The sequence below is a fragment of the Pteropus alecto genome, unplaced genomic scaffold (genome assembly GCF_000325575.1).
Source record: "Pteropus alecto unplaced genomic scaffold, ASM32557v1 scaffold8, whole genome shotgun sequence".
In the NCBI taxonomy this organism is placed as follows: Eukaryota; Metazoa; Chordata; class Mammalia; order Chiroptera; family Pteropodidae; genus Pteropus; species Pteropus alecto.
Window position 1 is genome coordinate 1,461,593 of NW_006494609.1, and position 21,813 is coordinate 1,483,405.

At 40.0% G+C, this 21,813-nt stretch overlaps 1 non-coding gene across 1 annotated transcript; it reads left to right on the forward strand.

The window, feature by feature from the left end:
• The first annotated feature begins 13,817 nt into the window (after nt 1-13,817).
• On the forward strand, nt 13,818-13,936 carry LOC112473898. The gene has a single exon (XR_003044194.1). It is a non-coding gene; the product is annotated as a 5S ribosomal RNA (ribosomal RNA).
• The last annotated feature ends 7,877 nt before the right edge of the window (nt 13,937-21,813 follow it).

Consider the following 21,813-nt stretch of genomic DNA (forward strand, 5'->3'; position numbering starts at 1 on the left):
GAAGGTGAAGGAACCGTACAGCCTGGTCCCTTGCAAAGCCACTCCTGATGAATAACGAATACTGACTGGCTATGGCAGGACCACAGAACTAGCTTCGAAACGTTTCTTCCTGCCCCTCAGTGCCGCCCCTTTCCTCCCGAGCCCCACCAAGAGGCCATCCTGGCCATGGATGCCACTGGATATCTACTGAGGGTCCAGAAAGCAGCTCTTCCTCTTCACAGAGACCAAGGAACAAAGAAAGGAAGGATTTTCGCCATCAGCATGGCCTCCAGGTTCTGAGTCTAGAAGTTTCCAGGGAGACTTGTAATAAATAACTTCTTCATAGCCTTTGTTCCTCTGTTGATTTCAGGATGCAGAGCCTAAGCTGGAGGCAGGAGGCTGTGAGATTTCTTAGAATACAATATATAGAAAACACCAAACTACACGTAGGTAACCAATAGGTGGTCACAAAATGGCTTCCCTTACAGTGGAAACCAGTGAGAGGGTCTCAGTGCTGGGGTAAATGCAAGAAGGCTCCACGGGGCTGGGGCTGGGGTTGTTCTTCAACAGTGCAAGATCCTTCTGGTAGAAACAAGGAGGGGGTAGCTGAAGTGCTGAAACCTGTGTGTGGCAGGTAAGAAGGTACCTCACCCTCTTGGTTCCACGTGCCCATGCCCTCCGTGATTACTGGTTTTCCTTACAGGTGGTCTGTCTGGATACATGGAAGTAGGGGCTTTATCTGGCTTGAACTGGGCTCTGGCTCAGCCTCTCCAGCAGCAAGTCACCTGCTGTGACCTGGGGCCCTAGGCTTGGCAGCCAAAGGCTGAGGCTTTTTCTTTGAGCAGTTCCCAGCATAAATGGCAGCTCCAGCTTCCTACAAGAAACAAAACGGCATTTACTAACAGGGCCTCTCCCAACTCTCAAGCCCCACCCCTGGGCTCTAACTTCTCGTAAGCCTTGTTCTCTTTCGACTTTCACAAGTCAGAGAAGAAGTCCCAGTCATGAAAACATGCTGGAATTGGGAGCTCAGCAGAGATTAAGTGCTGCTCAGAAAATAGTAAGTGCTCAGAGACGATCAGCTGAACTGTTGTACAGACCCTCGCTCCTTAACGGTGCCTCTTCACCAGCAACCCTGGGCCTGAGCCAGTTTCCCTTGAAGCTCACATCTCCCACCTTCTCAGCCATATGTCTAGGAAACATCTCCTCCATCCTCAGGTTGAAATTTCAGCTGGTCGAACTGTGCCTCAGTTTTCTCATCTGTGAAATGGTAGTGGTCATACCTGCCTCCTAGGACTGTGATGATTAAATGAGACAGGACATGTAAAGTCCTTAGCACGAGTCCTGCACCATAGTGAGGGCGAGGGCTCAGTAAGTGGTAGTAGTAGCTGTTGTGATTGTCAGCTTCATCGGCATTACCTTCTGGGGGCTCAGCCACAGGAGGATTTAAACAGTACATGTGGTAGCCACGGTCACAGTCGTCACAGAAAAGTAGCTGGTCCTGGTGGAATACAGAGTAGTGGCAAGGAGAGAGAGACTGAATTATTTAAAGCCAACATCTGGCCCCACCTCTTCTACCAGCCTGACTTCCACAGATCAGCCTCCCTGATTGCCCCTTTCCAGAGCCCATTTAAAGTCTTAACTATTGTCTGAACATGCCCTGTGCTTTGCCCACACCTGGAATTTCACACACACACACACACACACACACACACACACACACACACACACACACCACTACCACTACCACCTATACAAATCCTACCCCCACTTTACGGCTCTGCTCAAATCATACCTCCTCCAAGAAGACTTTCTGAACCACCTCACATCTATGCTAAAAGGGATTCATTATTCTTCTGGACTCTCATAGTCAATAACTCAGTTTCCATAAGGGCAGGAAACTAAATTTATACATTTCTATATTCCCCATGATGATCGCCCAGTACATAGAAAGTACTTTAAATTGTTTAAAAATTTTACTTGAATTTCTCTGAACCTCAACTGTGAAAAGGGTAACAACCATACTTGGTGGTAACGTCTATGACGCCTCAGAACCATTTCGGGATTTTATTGAGTTAATGTAGAGAAAGACCCTTCTACAGTTCCCAAAATCCTCCTCAAGAGCTGGAGGCTGCAGCCCAGGTGAGACAGGACCCTTCAGCTGTGGTTCACTTCCAAGGATACAGTATGCACTTTTGCTCTACAGTACCTTCTGCCTGCAAGCTCTCCCAGTTCCTGACCACTTCTCTTCTGTACCATTCCCAACACACCTTTCAAGTTTCCAAGCCCTTTTTTCCCATAAAGACTTCACTAATCAACCCCCTGGAAGTTCTCTGTCCCCACTTGAATCCTCACAGTGTTTTCCTTTTCTTATGACATTTAATTGCATTTTCCTTTATGTTATAAAGCCTGGTATGTGGTAGATATCTACATATAATTGTTCTGTTGACTAGTTCATTTGGAACACACTTCTTTAGTCCACTCCTTTATGGACTATGTGGTCCTTGGGGCAGAACCTTATCTTATTCATCTGTATCTCCTTAGTGTTTGTGATCTGGTCCCCATTCTCCAGGTTCAGCCCTGTTCTATTCAGTGATCTTTGGACCTGCTTCAATGGCATATAAGATATTTGCAAAATAAAGTTTTATATCAAATCTCACCTTGGCTCTCACAAGTACAGAGATCCTGAAAAAAAAGTAGATATAGAAGTTGGAAACCCTGGTGAGCAAGCAATGAGGCAGGAAAACCTTTTTTTTATATATATCATGGGGCAATGCGAAGCTTTTGAAGAGTTAGCAATAGAGGAGTGACATGGTCAAACTTGTGATTTAGAAAGATCTCACTAGCTAATGTGCAAGAATAGATATCCAGGTGGAGAGAGGTTGCTTCTAGAGGACTGAGACTGCTTAAAAGGCTACTATAGCCGTCTAGGTGAGAGATGATGTTGGTCTGAACTAGGGCTGTGGCATGGGAGAAAGAAAAGTATCGTGTTCCCATTTAAGAGTCATTGATTAGATGTGGAGAGTGATAGGGAAGAACTCAAGAATATCTCCTGGGTTGTGGCTTGGACAGCAGGCCAAATGATGCAGCTACCCATTGAGACATGGGCAGAGGAGCAGACCTGTCTGAAGGAGAGGGCGACTTCAGCTATAGACAGGTTCTATAGACCTACAGATCACCCACAAGTGATGCCCTGGAGGCATTTGGGAATCAGATCATTTGCAGATGCCCTGGGCTTGAGAGAAGGATTTGGGAGTCTTTTGTGATTAGATGAGAGTGGAGGTCATAGGAGAGGAAGCCCAGAATGTGTGAGAGCAGATGTCCTTGAACTTGTGCTCACAGAGGAGTATTCATGAACTCCTTGAAATTATATGCACGACTTTGTGTATAGGTGGAAATAAATGTACATTTTTCTGAAGAAATAGTGAATCCATAGCTGTCATTGAATTTTTTGAAAAATCAAGGACTCATAAAAAGTTACTGAGAAAAAAGCCAAGAATAGACCCTCGGGGAACACCAAGGGACAGGGAGAGAAAAAAGAGGCTAAGAAGCAGTCAGAGAAGATGAAAACAGAACAGTATGGTTTACTCCAAAAAAGTTGCACCGTGCTTGTCAGAGCAGAAGTAAGCTATGTGACAATATGATTTAGGGATAACGTGAAGAAAAACACGTTAGGATGAGGACAGAAAATATGAAGAGACTTGTCAGAAACGGTATTACTAATGTTCTAAAGACACTGACACTGATAAGCCCTACTATAGTGCTGACACGAGAAATACAAGAAGGTAGAATCCCCTAGATTGAACTTTCCCATAGGGAAATAATGTACCTGTGGGTTTAAATGCTTTTTTCCTGGATTGATCATTGTCTAGCACCATATTTTCTTCTTTTCCATCTGCTTTTTGGGATAATTGCCTGTCAAAACCACCAAGAACCCCCAGCTCATGCTAACCCCCATGAAAAACAAAATTTAAGGGCCTCTGGCTCCCAAGTATCCAAGAGCCAGGATGTACCCATGGCTGCAGTTACAGAAAAATGGGATTCCCATTCTGGGATGTGCAGGATATGTCCCTGACTATATGAGAGGATCCCTATTCCCCAATCAGCCTCACTCCTCGATTCCTCTCCTAAGGCTTTCCCAAGTCAACAAAAAAACCCTCTGTATTGACACTATTTATAAAGCAAAAGACCAGAATCAACCCAAATGTCCATCAATAAAAGACTGGTTGAATAAACTAATGAAGAACTATGCAGCTATAGGAAGAGATGAAGATTATGTCTATATATTGCTGTGGAGTAATCTCTAGGATATTCAGTAGAAAAGAAAGGTAAAGAAAACATGTATATCTGTTACCGTTTTCTAAAAAAAAAAAAATGTGTATTTTCTTTTGGATTTGTGTGCACATACATGTGCTTACATTGAAACAGAATGGAAAGATAAACTGTAATTTTTTTTTTAAATTGTCACCTAAAAAAAGAATGAGAGGACAGTGTGAAAGAAGCTAGATTTCTTTGAATATATTGTTTATTTTATAGATTTGATTTTGGAACCAGTAAATATTTTACATAGCCATAAAGCAAAATTCACATTGTAATCATCCCTAAAAACAAAGGAAAAATTATACAAATTAATCTAATGATGCATTAGTTGGTGGCATAACTACAAAGAAAGAAACTATTACAAGTGACTTTAAGACAAGTAGTTTTACTGTACATCCGTAGTTGAATATATCTTAGGACATAAATAAGAGCAAATATGCAAATATACATTTCTTTTCAGAAATTATATTGTTGATGGTAATAGTGGAATTGGTATTCTGAGACTTCGTGTGTGTTAAATGAGTGATTATGTTAGTATTGAAAAGAAACAATTTTGACATAGAGATATATATGAAAATATAGATGAAAGATTGATGAGGTTAAGTAAAAACTCTGGGTATCAGTATAAATTCATGGTGTATTTAACTTTAAGACAAGCAAAACGTATTTTCTAGCTCTGTCCATGGAAAATGCCCCAAAACAATAACTAACACAGTAAAAATTAGCACCCCTAGCTCCCATATCATGTTCTCTAAAGATCATTACCTATTGAAAGGAATCAGAGTCCTTGGAGAAATGGCTGATTTCAGGTCTGGAGCTTGAAGTGAATAAATATTTTTACATATTGGAAAGCAAGGAAACTACCAAACTACTGGGATCATGAAGACTTAGTGTGCCTGAGTCAAAAAAAAAACAAAAACAAAAAACAAAACAAAACAAAAACCCTCAGGATCTAACCTGATTATGTTCCCACTGGCCAAAGAAGAGCCTATTTTAACTGTAATGAACTGAAACAAATAAAAATGTTTAAATCTTTGAGTTCATAAAGATACTTAAAAAACTTTGTCATGTCGCCTTTGGAAGATGCTAGAAAACTTCCCATTATCTTTTAATTCATTATTATGAAATAATTTTAGTCTTAAAGAAAAGTTACCAAAATGGTAGAGTTCCTGTACATACTTTACTCAGCTTCCTCCGTTGTTAACATCTTACATTATCATGGCACAACCATGAAAAGCAGGAAATCACCATTAGCATGATACCATTGACTAATCTGCAGACCTCATTTGAATCTCATCAGTTTTCCCACTTATGTCCCTTTTCCCAGGATCCACCATTGCCTTTAGTTCTCATGCTTTCTTAATGTCCTTGAATCTGGGACAATTCCTTGATTTGTCTTTCATAACCCTGACACTTCTGAAGACTCCAGGCCAGTGAGTTTTGAGTGTTTTTTTTGTTTGTTTGTTTGTTTGTTTGTTTGTTTTTGTTTTTGGTTGGTTGGTTGGTTTTTTAGAGTCAAAAGGGAAGTTTATTAGAAAAAAGGTAACACTCCACAGACAGAGAGTGAGAGGGACCTCCAGGCCAGTGACTTTATGGAATGTCACTTAATTTGAGTTTGTCCAAAACAACTACAAAAGAGATGTTATGCCCGTCTCAGTGCATCGTATCAGGGGAAACTAATACTTTTATTACTAGTAATGTTACTCTGATCATATAGTTAAGGCAGTGTCTGTCAGTTTTTTCACTGTAAATTATGATTTTCCATTTGAAATATAGTAATAAGTAACCTGGTAGAGGAACTACTTTGAGATTATGCAAATATTCTGTTTCTCATCATATTTTTGCCCACTAACTTTAGCCTTAATTGATGGTTCTGCTTACAACAGCCGTAACTGTGATATTTGCCTGAAGAAGATTTCCTTCTTCTCTCTACATTTATCAATTGGAATTCTTCTCTAAGGAAGAGTTTACCTATACTCCATTCATTCATTCATTCATTCATTCATTTAAATATCAGTATGGATATTCATTTTGTTCTTTGGGTTATAATCTAGTATTATCATTATTTACTTTGTTACTCAAAATGTCCCAAATCTGGCCGTTAGGAGTTCCTTCAAATGGTTTGTGGGTCTTTTAGACTTGCCTTATCAATTTTTGAGCACTTCCTCACTTTCTGGTACCATAGGATGCTCCAGGATCCTCTTGTATTTTCCCAGCTCCAGCCCCGGCATCAGCCATTTCTCCAAAGATCCCTGGTTCCAATTATTGGAGAATGCTGCAGTTGACCCTTGCACAACACAGGTTTTAACTGCATGAGTCCACTTACACATGGACTTTTTTTCATTAAGTACTGTAAATGTATTTTCTCATCCTTATAATTTTTTTAATAACATTTTCTTTTTTCTAGCTCACTTGATTATAATAATATGTGTTAACAGACTGTTTATGTTATTGGTAAAGTTTCCAGTCAACAGTAGGCTGTTAGTATTTAAGTTTTAGAGGAATCAAAAGTTATTCGCAAATTTTCAACTACATGGGGGGTTGGCACCCCTAACTCCCATATTGTTCAAGGGTCAACTGTATTTAGAAACCAATATCTGGAAGCTATGAGTCATCATTGCTTCTGGGTTGTCATTGTTTCTAGGCCTTCCTAGCCGACAGAGTTAGAAAAGAAATGTATATGTAGTTACACACGTACACATATATTTATTTTGGTATCTATCTATATTTGTGTATACTTAGAGATAGCTATAGATACATAATATATGTAAACATATATATAATGCATTATATTAAAAATCACAAATTCATACTGATACACCCTATTCTGACCCAACATCACAAGGTTCAGTTTAGCTTTCCCCCTTTATTTGAATATTTTTTCTCTGACATTGAGAAAACTGACTTTCATTATTCACAGTATATAGTTATTAGTTCATGTAAAGTAGTTTCAGAATGACTAACTCACATGCCAGTGAGAAACAAATTTACTATCTAGAGTACAAAATTTGTATAGTTATTTCTGTCTTTAGTCTTAAAATGTACAAATAAGACTTTCCAAAGTTACTTAAGTTACGTCAGTATGATTATGTTGCCTGTTTATATTATAGTTAATTTCATTGGTTACTGTTCATATTCCATTTTCATTTCCCCCAACATCTTGGTCGATTTTCAGTAGTTATCTACCATAGGGTATGTGAAACAACACCTGGTTCTAACATTCAGAGCTATACAAAAAGGCATTCTCCGAGAAGTATCACCCTCCCTTAGCCCCACTATCCCACTCCATTTTCCCCATTCTTTCTAACCCATTCCCACTCACTCCTGTGGAGAACCAATCTTTAGTTTCTTGGTTATCCTTCCTGTATTCCTTTTACACAAGTGAACAGACGTATGTATATTTTTATGCCTTTCTTTCAAGAATGGTAGCATACTATAGATATAGATACTTTTTCTTAACTTTTTTCACTTAACAATATATCCTAAAATCACTCCATATTAATTAATAAATATCTGCCTCATTTTTTTTAACAGCTGCATAGTACTCCATTGTATGGCTGGACCATGATTATTCAACCATTCTTTTGCGTAGGAACATTTTGGCCATATCCAATACATTGCAAGTAAGTACAAACAATGCAACCCTGAATAACCTTATGCATGTGTATTTTCATAGTGTTGTGAGTATACCTTTAGGGTAGATTCCTGTAGGTGAGATTGCTAAGTCAATAGGTTAAGTGCATAGTAGTTGTGTTAGGTATTGCTAAATTTCCCTCCATAAGGATTGTACCACTTTATAGTCCCAGTGACAATGTATAAAGGGGACAGTTTTCCCACAGTTTCATCAACAGAATGTATTGTAATACTTTCTAATTTTTTTCTTTTCAATTGTATAAGCAATAGAATCTCCATGTTATTTTAATTTGAACTTCTTTAATTAAAGTGGATTTGAGCTCTTTTTTAATGTTTAAGGACCATTTTTATCATTTGTGAATTGTCTCATGTCTCTTTCCCATTCTCTATCAAGTTTCTGGTCCCTTGTCCCTCAAATTTTAAGAGCTTTTTATATATTATGGATATTGGTCCTTTATCTGTGTATATGCTACAAATATTTTTTCTCAGTTTGTCAGTTGTCCTTTTACTTTATCGTGACTTTTACTATGTAAATTTTTATGTGGTCAAATTTGTAAATATTTTCTTTTATTGCTTCTGAATTTTGAGTCAAAAAATCTTTCTTTATATTTAAAATAAAGAGGAATTTATTCACATTTCTTCTAGTATTAATATGGTTTTAGTTTTTATATTCAGATCCCCAGTCCATTTGGAGATTGTTCTTACATATTATGTGAGATATGGACCTAATTTTCTCTTTCCCCAAATAGTTACCCTATTGTCCCCAGTACCATTCATAAAAATGTTCATCTTTGATCCAGTAATTTTAGATGCAACCTTTATTCTACATGAAATGTCCATATGTAGTTGATTCGATTTATGGGTTTCCTATTCTATTCCATTGGTCTATTAGTATACTGTTTTAATTAGAGAGGCTTTATAACATGTTTTAACATCGGAAGGGCTAGTCTTCTCTCATAATTTGTTGTTTTTCAATGCTTTTATTTTATTTTATTTTATTTTTTGGCTATTACTGCATGTTTGTTTTTCCATTTGAACTATAGTATCACCTTGTCTCATTCCACAAAAAAAAAAGCTATTGATGTTTTTACTGGGCTTGAATTAAATTTGTAAATTAACTTAGAAGAATTAACATCTTTATAATGCTGAGTCATTCTATTCAAGATCACACGATGTCTTAACATACATTTGCTCAAGTCTACTTCTATATCTTTTCAAAAGTGTTTTAAAATTTTATTCATATAGGTTTTGCACATTTACTGTTAAGCTTATTTCTAAGTATTTCTTCTTTATTGCTATAGGAAGTAGAGATTCTCTACTGTTATGTCCTCTAACTGGTTATTATTTGTGTATATGAAGGTTATTAATTTTTTGTATGGCAATTTTATATCCTGCTACTTTTAATGTAGCATCCTCTGTTGAGTTAGCTTTATCATTGATTCTCTTGGGTTTTTCAGATATACTATTATAGTTTATGAAATAAAGAGTTTTACTACTTTGCTACCATTCTTATGCTTCTAGTTGATAGCTCTTGTCTAATTGCATTAGCTAATATCTCTAAAATAATGATGAAAATAGTAGAGATAGTGAGTATCCTTATCTGGTTCCTGATCTTGTAGAAGTGCCTCTAGTGTTTCCCCATTAAGTAAGATAATGGTTTTAGTTTTAAGGTATAAAAAGTTTATCATGTTAAGAAAGTATCTCACAGTTTCTATTTTCTCAAGTGTTTTAATCATGAATAGGTGTTGGAATCACCCTGTTATTTTGAAAAGTAATATATAAAGGAAAAGATCAAGTATTTATCCCGCCTTTTTTATATATTCTATTCTTGGGGGTAACAAAGGTCCCTGTGCCACCAGGGTCCCAGATGTTCTAGAGTCAAAGGGAAAGGGGAGGTCTTGACTGACACTTTCCCCAGGAGCCCAGTGACAAGAGTCTTGGCTTCCTCTCCACCCCTCAAAGAACTCCCAGCTCCTTGTATTTCTCCCTTTTGCGAAGGAAGCCCCAAACTTACATCATTCTCCGAGGTCCCACAGAGGATGCAAGATTTGCACTCTATGCACTGCCACTTGTAGGTCTTGACAGCCTCAGTCATGTTCAGGGTAAACTGCAGGCAGGTCGGGTGACCTAGAGGAAGCAGAAATGGCAGCATTAGGGCCAGAGGGTCTGACTTGTCATCCCTCGAGACCACTAACTGAAAACACATTTGTGCCCAGATTGGAGGGAGGGCACGAGAAACATACATTGGGAAACAGACCAGGGGCCCTGATGGTGTCCTTCCCACACTCATACCACTACCCAGTTATATCAGATCAAGGCTTAAAGAGAAAGACAAGCATTAACCCTTTCACCAGGGATAGGTGCCATCCAAATCCTCCTGCCCTAAGAGCATGTCTCCCTAGAGGTATAATTAATTACAAGGTCAGAAAATGGTGGTCAGAGAGAAAGAGAAAAGATATTACATAGCACACGCACAAGGCAGCACCGTAAGAGTCACCCATACTATCTCCCGGTCCAGCATCAACTATGGCAGGAACAACACATAAAAATTATTTGGAATTGGGCTTTCTGATCTACAACGTTGCTCACACTGCCTCAGGGAGCAGGGGAGGAGTTCAGAGGGAGCATATGAGGTTTTTAGGGGGCTCTGTAAGGCATTGCACTGTCATCAAAAGCATCCATGACCATACCCAGGAGATTAGCAGGAGCCCACACTCTGCGTAACACCAGGCACCATAGGGGTGAGTGGCTTGGCAGGGAGGGTCAAAAAGTACAGCATCACAGCAAAGGGCACACAATGGCCAGGTCTATCCTAAAAGGACTGGTTGCTGGCTCTAACTCTTTTCTTCATCTCAAGTATTATGTTAGCCAAGCCAATAGCAAGATCGGGGAGAGACATTAAGCTGTTGACCTTAGAGCCCTCAGCCCCAGTGGGCCAACACTAAGGCTTGGCCTACAGAGCTGGACTCTTTTCTCAGCCATTGCTCATCCAAAAGAGAGACACTGGCAGTGAGGACAGCTATGACCTATAGAATATGAAGACCCTTGACCTTCTACTTGGCAGGGAAAGGAAACTTGGATGATGATCCCAGGTTTCCCAGTGCTGTGAATCACACAAGAATCTGCCCAGAGCATCCAGGGCAAAGCCCATTACTGACTCTGTCACAAAAGAATTGACAGCTTTGCCTACTGCTGGGGTTCACCCTTCTCCAGAGCTCCCAACTCTGCCAAACCCACCATATAGTGCATTGCTTTGCCTCTTCTGCATAAGGGATTATGTGCTTCTAAAGAAGGATGCTAGAGACAGGGGACACCAATTAGAGTGAGTTTCACTAACCTAGTGCCCTCCACAGATGGTCAGGATCCTGAGTGGTACCACCACCCCTTGGCAAAGCCACATCACAGCAGGAGGCCCCATTTCCTCTCTTCTAATTCCTCAGAGAGCTGGTTGCATCAAGATCATTAGGAGGAAATACTATTTGGTCAATATAAAGACCCTTCAAATTTGGGGCTCTAACAATGCAAACCACATTGAGTTATCTCTGAGTGAGAGTGGGGATAGAAATGACTTATTCACAGGGGATCTGGGAGGGACTCTTAGCAAAGAGAAGGTGGAAGCATCAAGGAGAAGGCTGATGTAAAAACTTTTCAAGGACTTCTCAGGTGCCATCCAACTTACAGACTCCCATAGCTCTAGAGTAGTAACCTTCTCAAAGTGACATCTTGGCAATGACTCAGAGAAAGAAGCCTGACATTAAAAGCCTAGATGAACATTCACCTGATATTCTTGAAAGCATCTCAAAGATCTAAGAAGAACACTGGCCAGGGTTGTTCCCTACTCTAATCTCTCAGAGAGAATACTAGTATGGAATAGGAGAGAAAATACTAGTTTGAGATTCTGAGTGGTATGGGCCATAGATGCTCGGATTCTCAGATAGGGCATCTTTGGGAAGGCTGAAGATGAGTTCATAGAGCAGACATCTATATAAGCCAATTGACTCTGCCCAGTTCCATGGTCTCAGGTCACACCCCAGCCACAACTAGTGAGCTACCAATAATTATTCATGAACTTGTTCGTGAACAAGTATTTGTTGAGCACCTGTTAGACCAGCCATTGGACTACATAGAAAAGATACAGTGGTGAGCTAGACACCACAAACCCTCTAGTCAGAGAGAACTCAAATTAATGAACTATACACATATCTATTTACTTACAAATGTGCGATAGGTACTATGAAGGAAAATCATAATTGATAATGCAAACAAATCACAGAAGCCGACCTAGTCTGAGGTGTCAAGGAAACATTCCCTGAGAAAGACAATGTCTGGCAGGTGAGGAGAATTTAGCTGGGAGGGTTCCCACTGAGGAGAACAGCACACGTGGACGCTCTGAGCAGTGGAGGAGCTTGGCAAATTAAAAGGAAGGGAAAAGCTAGTGAGCAGAGACTAGTGAGCAGAGACTAGAGAAAGGAAAAGGCAAGAGGCGGCCGGCAGGGTAGTTGGAGCCGATTACGCTCGTAGCTTTTATTTAAAGATTCAGAGCTTTAAAATCATTACAGGGTTTTAAGCAAGGCAGTAACTAGATCATGTGTTTTAAAGAAAAGTACTTTAGCATCAGGGATCTTTGGAATGATGAAGCAGTTCTGTATCTTTACTGTGATGATGGTTTCATATGTGATAAGATTGCATAGAATTATACATGTGTGTGCATGTAGAAACCAATAAAATGTGAATAAGTTCTGTGATTGCATTAATGTCAATTGCCTGCTTTTGATTGTACTATAGTTATGTAAGATGTTACCAGTGGGGGAAGCTGTATAAAGGGTGCATGGGACTTCTGTAATATATTTAATAATTTTCTATGAAGCTATAATTATTTCAAAATAAAAAGTCGAAAAGATATTTTTAAATAAGGAAAACACAAATAAAAATTTAAATCATCAGGAGGGAAGGGAGGAAGAAAGGAGCTACTAAGGAAAGAATTTGGGAGGAACGTGTCGGGGGAAACAGTTGGAAGATTGATGTAGCTACCAGGAGACATTATGATTAAACTAAGGTAGAGATTTGAGAAATATTAAAGCTGTAATTGACAGGACTTACCCATTGATGATGAGAAACATTCTCAAGTTTCTGACCTAAGGAACTAGGTGAGCTGCAGTGAAACTAACTCAGACGAGGAAGGCTATATTATAAGCATACAGGGACCAAATGGAGGAGGGGGAGGATTCGCTCTGTTTTGAGCACGTTGAATATGGGAAATCTGTGAAAATCCTGGTAGAAATGTCAGATGGAATGGTCGAATATAGGGGTTTAGAGCTCAAAAGAGAAATATGAACCAAACATAAATTTAAGAGTTTTTGCTAAATACAGGGTCATTAAAATCATGAGCATTAATGAAATTATTTAGGAAAAGAGAAAAAAGAAAGGATGAGGAGAGATGAGAAGAGAGAAAAAAAAGGTCTAGAAGTGAGCTTTGAGGAACTCAGCTATTTAAAGTTCAAAAGAAAGAACCAACATAGAAAACTGAAAAGATAGCTGGAGAAGTAAGATTCAAACCAAGCAAGTATAGGGTCACGGCAACCAAAAGAAGAAATTTCAAGAAAGAGATGAGGTCAGCTTTGTTGACTGCCATACGTTTTTGGGTTTGCAATTGCTCAATAAAGGCCCAGAGTGAAGAAGTATCCACAGATCAGAGCAAAAGCTGCCCTACTAATAATAACACTCTTCAGCAGTGTCGTTTTCCCTAGGAAGGAAGGTCAGCACATTCCAGAGCAGGACATGGAACTCAGCAGCCAACTGTGCATCTGGAGCTGCCTCCATGGGTGGGGCTGGGGGTTGATATGTGCGTGTTCCATGCAACCAACAATACCCCACAAATATTTATTGAAGTCTGCAGCCATGCCACCCTAAACACCCCCGATCCCGTCTGATCTCAGAAGCTAAGCAGGGTCAGGCCTGGGTAGTACTTGGATGGGAGACCACCTAGGAAGACCAGGTGCTGTAGGCTTTAAATATATATTTATATTGAGAGCCAATTTTACATTCAATTTCTCTCAAACCTCTGTGCTGAGCTCTGAAGATGTTTTCTGGGATAGTGTTGGACCAGAGAACAGTACCATGAAGGAACAGTAACAAGTGGGTTTTGGAAACTCTTGTTGGAAGTCTCCAAAAAAAGTCCCATGGGTTTTCACTGTGTTTCAGTCTTGAGAAAATCATCAGCCTCTTGCAAAGACCTTCCAACACAAATGAAGGGAATGAGGTTCACACAGAACACCCCCTCTACTGCCCCAATTTTCTTCCATAAAATGTAGGACTAAGATGAGCCTCAGCTCTGGCTGTAGGTTCCTTCAGCTCAGAACTCAAGACATCACTCAAGCATGAGAGGAAAGTAAGGGATGCTGGAGAGGATAAGACACAAAAGCCAAGTTACCCAACCAGCCATTAGCAGATACAAAAACTATGCCTAGAACTAAATCCTCCCGTCTGCACCACCGTAACAGGTTGGCTGTCTGTTGCCTTTCTCCAAAAACTGGAAAAGCCATTTACCAGAGAAACTGTAAGAATAAGACTATCTATCATGGGACTGACTGAAATAATGCAGGCTGTTGGACAAAAGGAAGTTTCTAAGAAAGTGCTAGAAGCACATTTATAGGTTTTACTGCTAGAACTCCTTATTTTTGCTCAGAACTAACTCTTAAAATCCTTAGAGGTAAGAGGATAATAGAGATAGTCTTTCCAAATCAAGGGTGGTAGGAAAAAAGAGGCGCATTTGTTGTAAAGCAATTTACTTGTAGTCACTTGCTACTTAAAGATTTCTATCTTAATCTCTTCTGTAAAGTTAACTATCATTCTCTAATGTACTTGCTTGAAAATCTAGATTTTTTATAGTCCCTGTTTTCTTAAAGCAAGGAATACATGTATTGCTATTTAAATAGCCCAGTAGAGTGAAGGGGAAACAACCATTCCCAGGTCACCCTGGGTGAGATGATTCAACAGGACATTTATAAGATTCCAATTACCAAAATGAACTTAGAAAGTGGTGCAGTGTGCATGATTCATCCTAGCCAGATCATTAAAAATCTAGTCCTTCCCAAATGTTCCTCCAAATTTATTCTATCAATCAGGGGGGTTCAGTAAATCTTCCGACTGCTTGTTAAGTTGGTTCTGTAGTATGAACTTGGTATAAAGAGGCGTTCTTAATCCAGCCCTAACCCCTCCCATAACTGACCTCAATCCTCCCTAAAAGCTGAAACAGGGAATGTAACTGATCTTACTTATAGGTGGGGCTTTTGGACAATAGGAATTTGGCTTCAGGGTGCTCTGTCAGCGAATGGGAAGAAAAGGGAAACCAATGGGGTGTGAGAAGCTTCTCAGAAGGGAGAAGACTGTCCATGAGGCTGGTGTGTATGACTGGTATCATATGCCAGTGTCTGCTGGACTCAGTGAAAAAGAGAAACGAGGCGTCTGAAAGCAGCGATTGCCCCCTCACCACTTGAAGGACACATCTCGTGTCTTTTCAGAACCCATGTGCATAGATGCTGAGAATATTCCTGGGAGAGCAAGTGGGATTTTGTGGTATTCGAGTGAGAAGGCACACAGATAAATATCCAGGCAAAATCAGTGTTAGTTTCATATTCACAGCTGCCTACTTCCACAGATGCTCATACACAATTGCCCACACACATGGATATTTCCAACCTTTCAGGGGCAAAAATATCTGCCCTTGTTGATTAAATTCACGTTAGTGTCACTCTATAGATATTCAGTACAATGAGAGAAAAACAGTTCATTTTCAACAAACCCTGGGCAAAAAAAAGTATACAAACTGCTATGACATGTGTCTCTTATATTATGGTCCTTATTAAAAGAGTTTTTTATTTTATTATTGCCAATATTTAATTTGGACTAGGCTAAGCCACATCACTGATTAAATTAGAGCTCCAGGAAAAAAAATGCATTATCTTAATAGGTATGTGCTAAAAATATAAATAAAAAAGATACAAATAACTGTGGAACTATCATGGTCTATTATTTATTCACTGTTAAATTAGAAACACCTAATTATATTTTATTACTTTATTTATCAATGTTGAGCTCTTAAAAACTAATTTCTCAGGAAAGGAGAATCTACATATCCATGGTTCTCAGGCAAGAAAGTACAAAACTCAAATTGTGCTCCTTGGTCTGATGCCTGGTTTATAGAAATTATATTATATAAAATACATAGGATCAATTCCAATCTGAAACAGCACCAAAAACAAGTCCCCATGGTCATTCATTAGAAAATAATTTGGCCCAAATTTCTAACAGTTCTCTATATTCATACACACATACAAATTCTAATATTTACATATTGCAAAAATGTATAAGAAGCTTTAGCTAGAGAATTTATGCAAAGTGCAGTCAAATCTGAATCATCCATGCTAAAGAGTAATTTGAGGAGAAAAAACTATTACTAGCTCACTTTGGGAAGCCATCTCATTCGATCAGATCCATTCATTCTAATTTTCTCTCTCTCTCGCCTCTCTCTCACACTCTCTCACTTTCTCTCTCCTCCCATCTCACTCTGAGACTCAGCTTGTCAGGTGGAAGGAATGAGATTCAGTCATTATACTTACTATGTAAAGGGGTGAACCAATTCTAAGCAATCAAGAATTCAACCTCTACACCTGAAACTAAGATAAAATAATATCGAATGTCAACTCTAATTGAAAACAAAGAATTCAACCTCTGTACATATGTATTATGACCAGTATGTTAACCAGGCACTGCTTCTTCACTGGGATTAATTTTCAAGCCTGCTTTGTAAACCTTCTGCAGTGATCCGCGGGCCCGCCTCTCATCTGCCCCAGGTGTTACTTCTAATGCTAAGATATCTGAAAATCAATGACCACAGTGACACCCCAGAGGCACTCGAATGGCTCCTTTTTTTGTTGTCATATTTAATGTACTTCAAAGAGGACATTGAAGAGAAAGAGCATTGAAAGGATAAGGACCAAACGAACAAAAATGTGTTAAAAATAAATTTTGGTGTTGGCCATGACTGCTTTCGCTTAGGAAAAACACTTAACTATGCAGCAAATTCAACTCCTCTTAGAGGTCTGTTATCCTCCTTCAAGCTGTCAAACTCCAGGGAACCCAGGTACCATGCAGGAGGCAGTCCATAGAGATTGTCACACCAATCATTATCATTAATAACCATACAAAGAGCATCCATGCAAGAGTGTTAGGGGCACTTTTAATGGGCTAAATAGCTAAGGGCTCATGCGCCATTCTCAAATGGCCCTAGAACTACCCCAAGTTTTCACAGTCAAGTATGGTCCAAGATAGAGTCTCGTCTGTAAACTTGAAGGCATGGTGGTTGTTGCTCTTAAAGTGAAGCAATGGGATGGAACAGCCTTGACCTTGACTTTTATGATTTACCTGACTGGCCCAGGTTGGGGTTAAGGCAGAGCACTAGAAAGATGTCAAGGGCCATAGTAATGATTCCAGAGCCCCTAATTAGTCACTGCAGCTGAGGACCAAGGATAATTTATTCATTTACTCATTCTCTCGGCAGTATTTGTTGAATAAATAAATGTAGCAGGCACTCTTCTAGGCACTGGGAATGCAGCAGTGAGAAAACCCAAACCTTGTCCCCAGGGAGCAAATACCACAATTTGAGATCTATTGCAGCATTGAGTCCCTTAGACAAGTCCTTTGCCCCTCTGGGCATTAGATTTCCAAAATACGAAGTGAAAGCATAAGAATCAACTATCCACAAAGCTGTGGCTCTTTCCATGCTACCGATAAACAGTACTTTTAGAGATACTACTGATCCCAAATTGCCCATCTGGTTGGTGGGATAAACAAGACTTCTAAAATTTGCCAGCTAAAACGCAAGTGAAAAAAACTAAGAAGATTTCAAAATTAAACAGTTAGTACCACTAGAATTCATCTCAACTTTTCCACCAGACGAGCTCAGTTCTAGTCCAGTACCATGACAGGAAGCAAAAGAAATCTAGAAACCTAAAGCACCTAAATTCACCCCCAGACAATAAGTTGGACTGAACAGATGGGCTGTCAATAATTCTGCAGGCAGAGGCAGGTCTTGGGTGAGGTTTCATCTATGTGGAATATCAGATCTGGGTTGAGCTGATCATGTGACAGTGAGCAGATACTGCTAGTCAGACAGAGGGTCACCGATATGAGCAACTTAGGTTGACTCTACTTTTAAATCTTTAGCTGAAAATGTAGATCATAGGCAACCATCTGCCAAAGTGACGATTGCCCTGGCGCAGTATGTGGAAGTCAACCTAAATCACTGTCCAGGGCCCAACATCAATATCAGATGTGAATCCTTGACATTGGCTGTGCATTTCAGGCCTCTGTGCACATCAGGAGCATCTAGCCATGGGCCTAGGCTAAACGATCTGGGTTTTCTTTAGAAAAGTGAGCCTGAAAAAGAAACTGTTGCTCAGATTGGAGACCCTATAATCCCTGTGCTTTCCTTTCTGTTCTGGAGAGCTTTATGGTGTAATTGATGGGTAGCTGGTGGAAAAGAGCAGTGATTAGTCAATACTTAATGGCCTAGGATCCTCCAACTGCTGATCTTCCATGTGGGGAGATGGATTCATGGATGGTCTAAGTTATTGAGTTATCTGAGGACCTTTGAGATGGTATTCCCATTTTTTTTCCATTTGAAAATATTTCAGAGTTGTACCAAGTCACAAGAAACAAAAGATTTTCTTGCTTTTCTGTCCTTTTTCTGTATGAGACTGGGAAGCAATCATAGAAGTGCCTAGAAGTAAAGGACTAGCAGGGTGTCCATAACACTTAAACACTTGGTTTTACATTTTATTTTTTAAAGTGTATTTTAGTCTAATTTTGAGGGTTCTGACTTTTCAGTTTACTTGCGATTGGGTTTTTATAGAAAAACAATTCTGTTAAATTCACCGAGCACCTACTAACTGCCAGGAACTAGACTAGGTGCTGAGGTTTCAAAGATAAATGAGACATGGATCCGGCCTTGAGCAACTCGAGTTTAGGAGGTACAATAGGCAAGCCTCTGAGATGGCCACCAATGATCCCCCTCGGCTGCTATTCAAAAGCTTGTGTAATTCTCTCCCCTTGAGCATAGGCTGGACTTATTGACTCACCTCTAGCAAGTATAATATGATAGAAGTAATGGGATGTTATGAAAGACTGGCTTTCATCTTCAGCACTCTCTATTATGCTTTCTTGTTCACTTGCTCTAAGGGAAGCCAATTGTTGTGTTAAAAGATTCTCTATGGAGAGGTCCATATGGCAACAAATAAAAGGAGGCCTCAGTCCAACAATTTGGGAATTAATCCTGCCAAAAACCATGTGAATGAGATTGGAATTGGATCCTCTCCCAGTCGAGCCTTCAGATGAGACCACAGCCTTGGATAACAACTTAACTACTACTTTATGAGAGACCTTGATCCAGAGGTACTCAGCTAAATCACACCTAAACCATACATCCTGACACATAGAAACTATGAAATAATATATGTTTATTGTTTTAAGCTGTTACATTTTGGAGTCATTTGTTATGCAGAAAGATATAACTATTATAGGTTATATTTTTTTAAAGTGACTATAAGACAATGTAATACGTGCTATAATAGGAGAATGAATAAAGTGCTTACAGATGGAGAAGGAATAAATAGTGCAGAGCTTGGGGAAAGCTACTGAGAAGAGGTAGCAGTTGAGCTGGGCCTTGAAGGATGAATAGGAATTTTCTAAGTGAAAAAAAGAGGGAAAAGAATTACATGGAGAGGAAACTGCAGGAAATTAAGGACGTGATTCATTCAGGCAAAGCGGAGTAGCTCAAGGAGAGCAAGGGGAAAGGGAAGTAGCAAAAGATGATGCTATAAAAGTAAGGAGAAAGATTGGGAAGGGTCCCTTATGCAAACATAAAGATCTGAATTGGACTCTGTAAGCAGTGAGGAATCCTTAGAGTTTTTTTAAGCAAGGACCTGATTTCCTTGTACTCATTTTAGAGAGATGACTGATGGTAGGGGAGAGGGTAGGCAGGAAGACTAGTTACAATACCTATTTATTCAATGAATTTTTATTGTGAAGCTTATGTTCCAGTGAGGGCACTAGTCCAGAATCAGCCCAGTAACAGTGGGGATAAATGTAGGAAATATCTGGGAGGTAGAATTGGTCAACAGGACATCATGCTGCCTGAACATTGGATGTGAGCAAAAACGAGGAGTCAAAAAATGACACCGAGATTCCAAGGTTAGGCCACACAGTAGATGACAGCACTGTTAGCTGAGATGGAGATGGTAGGCTTGCAAAGAGTAATAATAGATTCAATTTTGGCACATTGCATTTGTTGTGTAGATAAGGCATTCAGTAGAGACGTCCAGGAGCCAAAGAGAAAATATGGGTCTATATTCAGAAGAGAGGACCAGGCTGGAGATAATAAAAGACTTAGAAATCATCAGGTATGAACGGTAGATGAAGCCTTGGAACTTGGTGAGATACTCGAGGAGAAACAACAGAGTGAAAAATAAGAAGGTCATCATTGGAAGGAGGGAAAAGGGTAACTACTGGAACTGAAGGCATTAAAAGGCATCGAGAAGAGAAGTTAATAAGACAGACAGAGACAATATGGTCACAAAAGGAAGAGAACCTGGAGAAAGTTCCTCGCGGCATCCAGGGAAAAGGAATGGCTACCACCATCAAGTGAGAGATGCAGTAATATAAGAACTGAAGAGAACGTATTACCCTGAGCAAGTCATTGGTGATTAGAACAGGATTAAGTGGTATGCAGGAGTAGGACCTCATGCCTCTCTGGATAGGATGGTTTCAGCATTGTAGAGGGAGGAACTCATAAGATTATCTCACAACTTATTTCTCCTTCCACAGGCTTTTCCATCATACTCGAGCTTGGAAGTGCCAATTAAAACAGTCTTAGGAATATTGCCTTGATCTGATTCCATTTACTGATAGCAGGGGTCATGTTCTGGTGAAGGTTCCATGCCAAAGCAGCGCTGCAAGCATCAGTTTCCATGCTTGCTCCAGGAGAAGCATCAAGTCTCTGAAAGCCAGGCCTTTCCTTCCGACCTTGGATGGAAGCTCTTCAGTCCTAGGTGCCGGAGCCCTGCTTGCAAGGCTGGGACAGGTCCTGGTGGAGGTTTCTCCCACAGCTCCAGTCTGGTCAATAGTCCAGCATATTCTCCAGGAATCCCGCATCCAGGAGGGAAGTTGGTTCCATAGGCAGGAGAGCAACATTGCGAGTCAGACTGAATGTGAGGGGAGGATGGAAATGATCACCAGGCAGCAATGTTAGTGCCTGTGGCACTTTTTTTAAATGTCCACAAATTCTTTAATCCACCTCTCTTCAAGAGATGGAGGCTGTTCCCCAACCCCTGAATATGGGCAGGACTTAATGACATAACAAATACAGTAAAGAGGGAGTGGGGATTTGCAACATTGGAGACTAAGTTATAAAAAGGCACTCAGGTATCCATTTTGATTGCTCTCTCTCTCTCTTCCTGCACCCCCCCCCCCCCCACCCCCTGCTTAGTATGGAGGAAACCAGCTGCTATGTTGTGATCTGTTCTATGGAAAGGTCCATATGGCAAGAAACAGAGTGGTCTCTGGCCAACGGATTCAAAGAACTAAGGCCCTCAGTTCAACAGCCCAAGAGGAACTGGGGCCTCGCAACAGCATGCGAGTAAGCTTGGAAGTGACTCTCCTTCAGCCCCAGTCAAGCCTTGAGATAACTGCAGCCCCATCCAACATCTCAACTATTATCTCATGAAAACTACCAGCTAAGCCATTCCTAGATTCCTGATCCTCAGAAACTATGAAATAATACTGTGTGTTGTTCTAAGCTGATGGATTTGGGGATAATTTGCTACACAG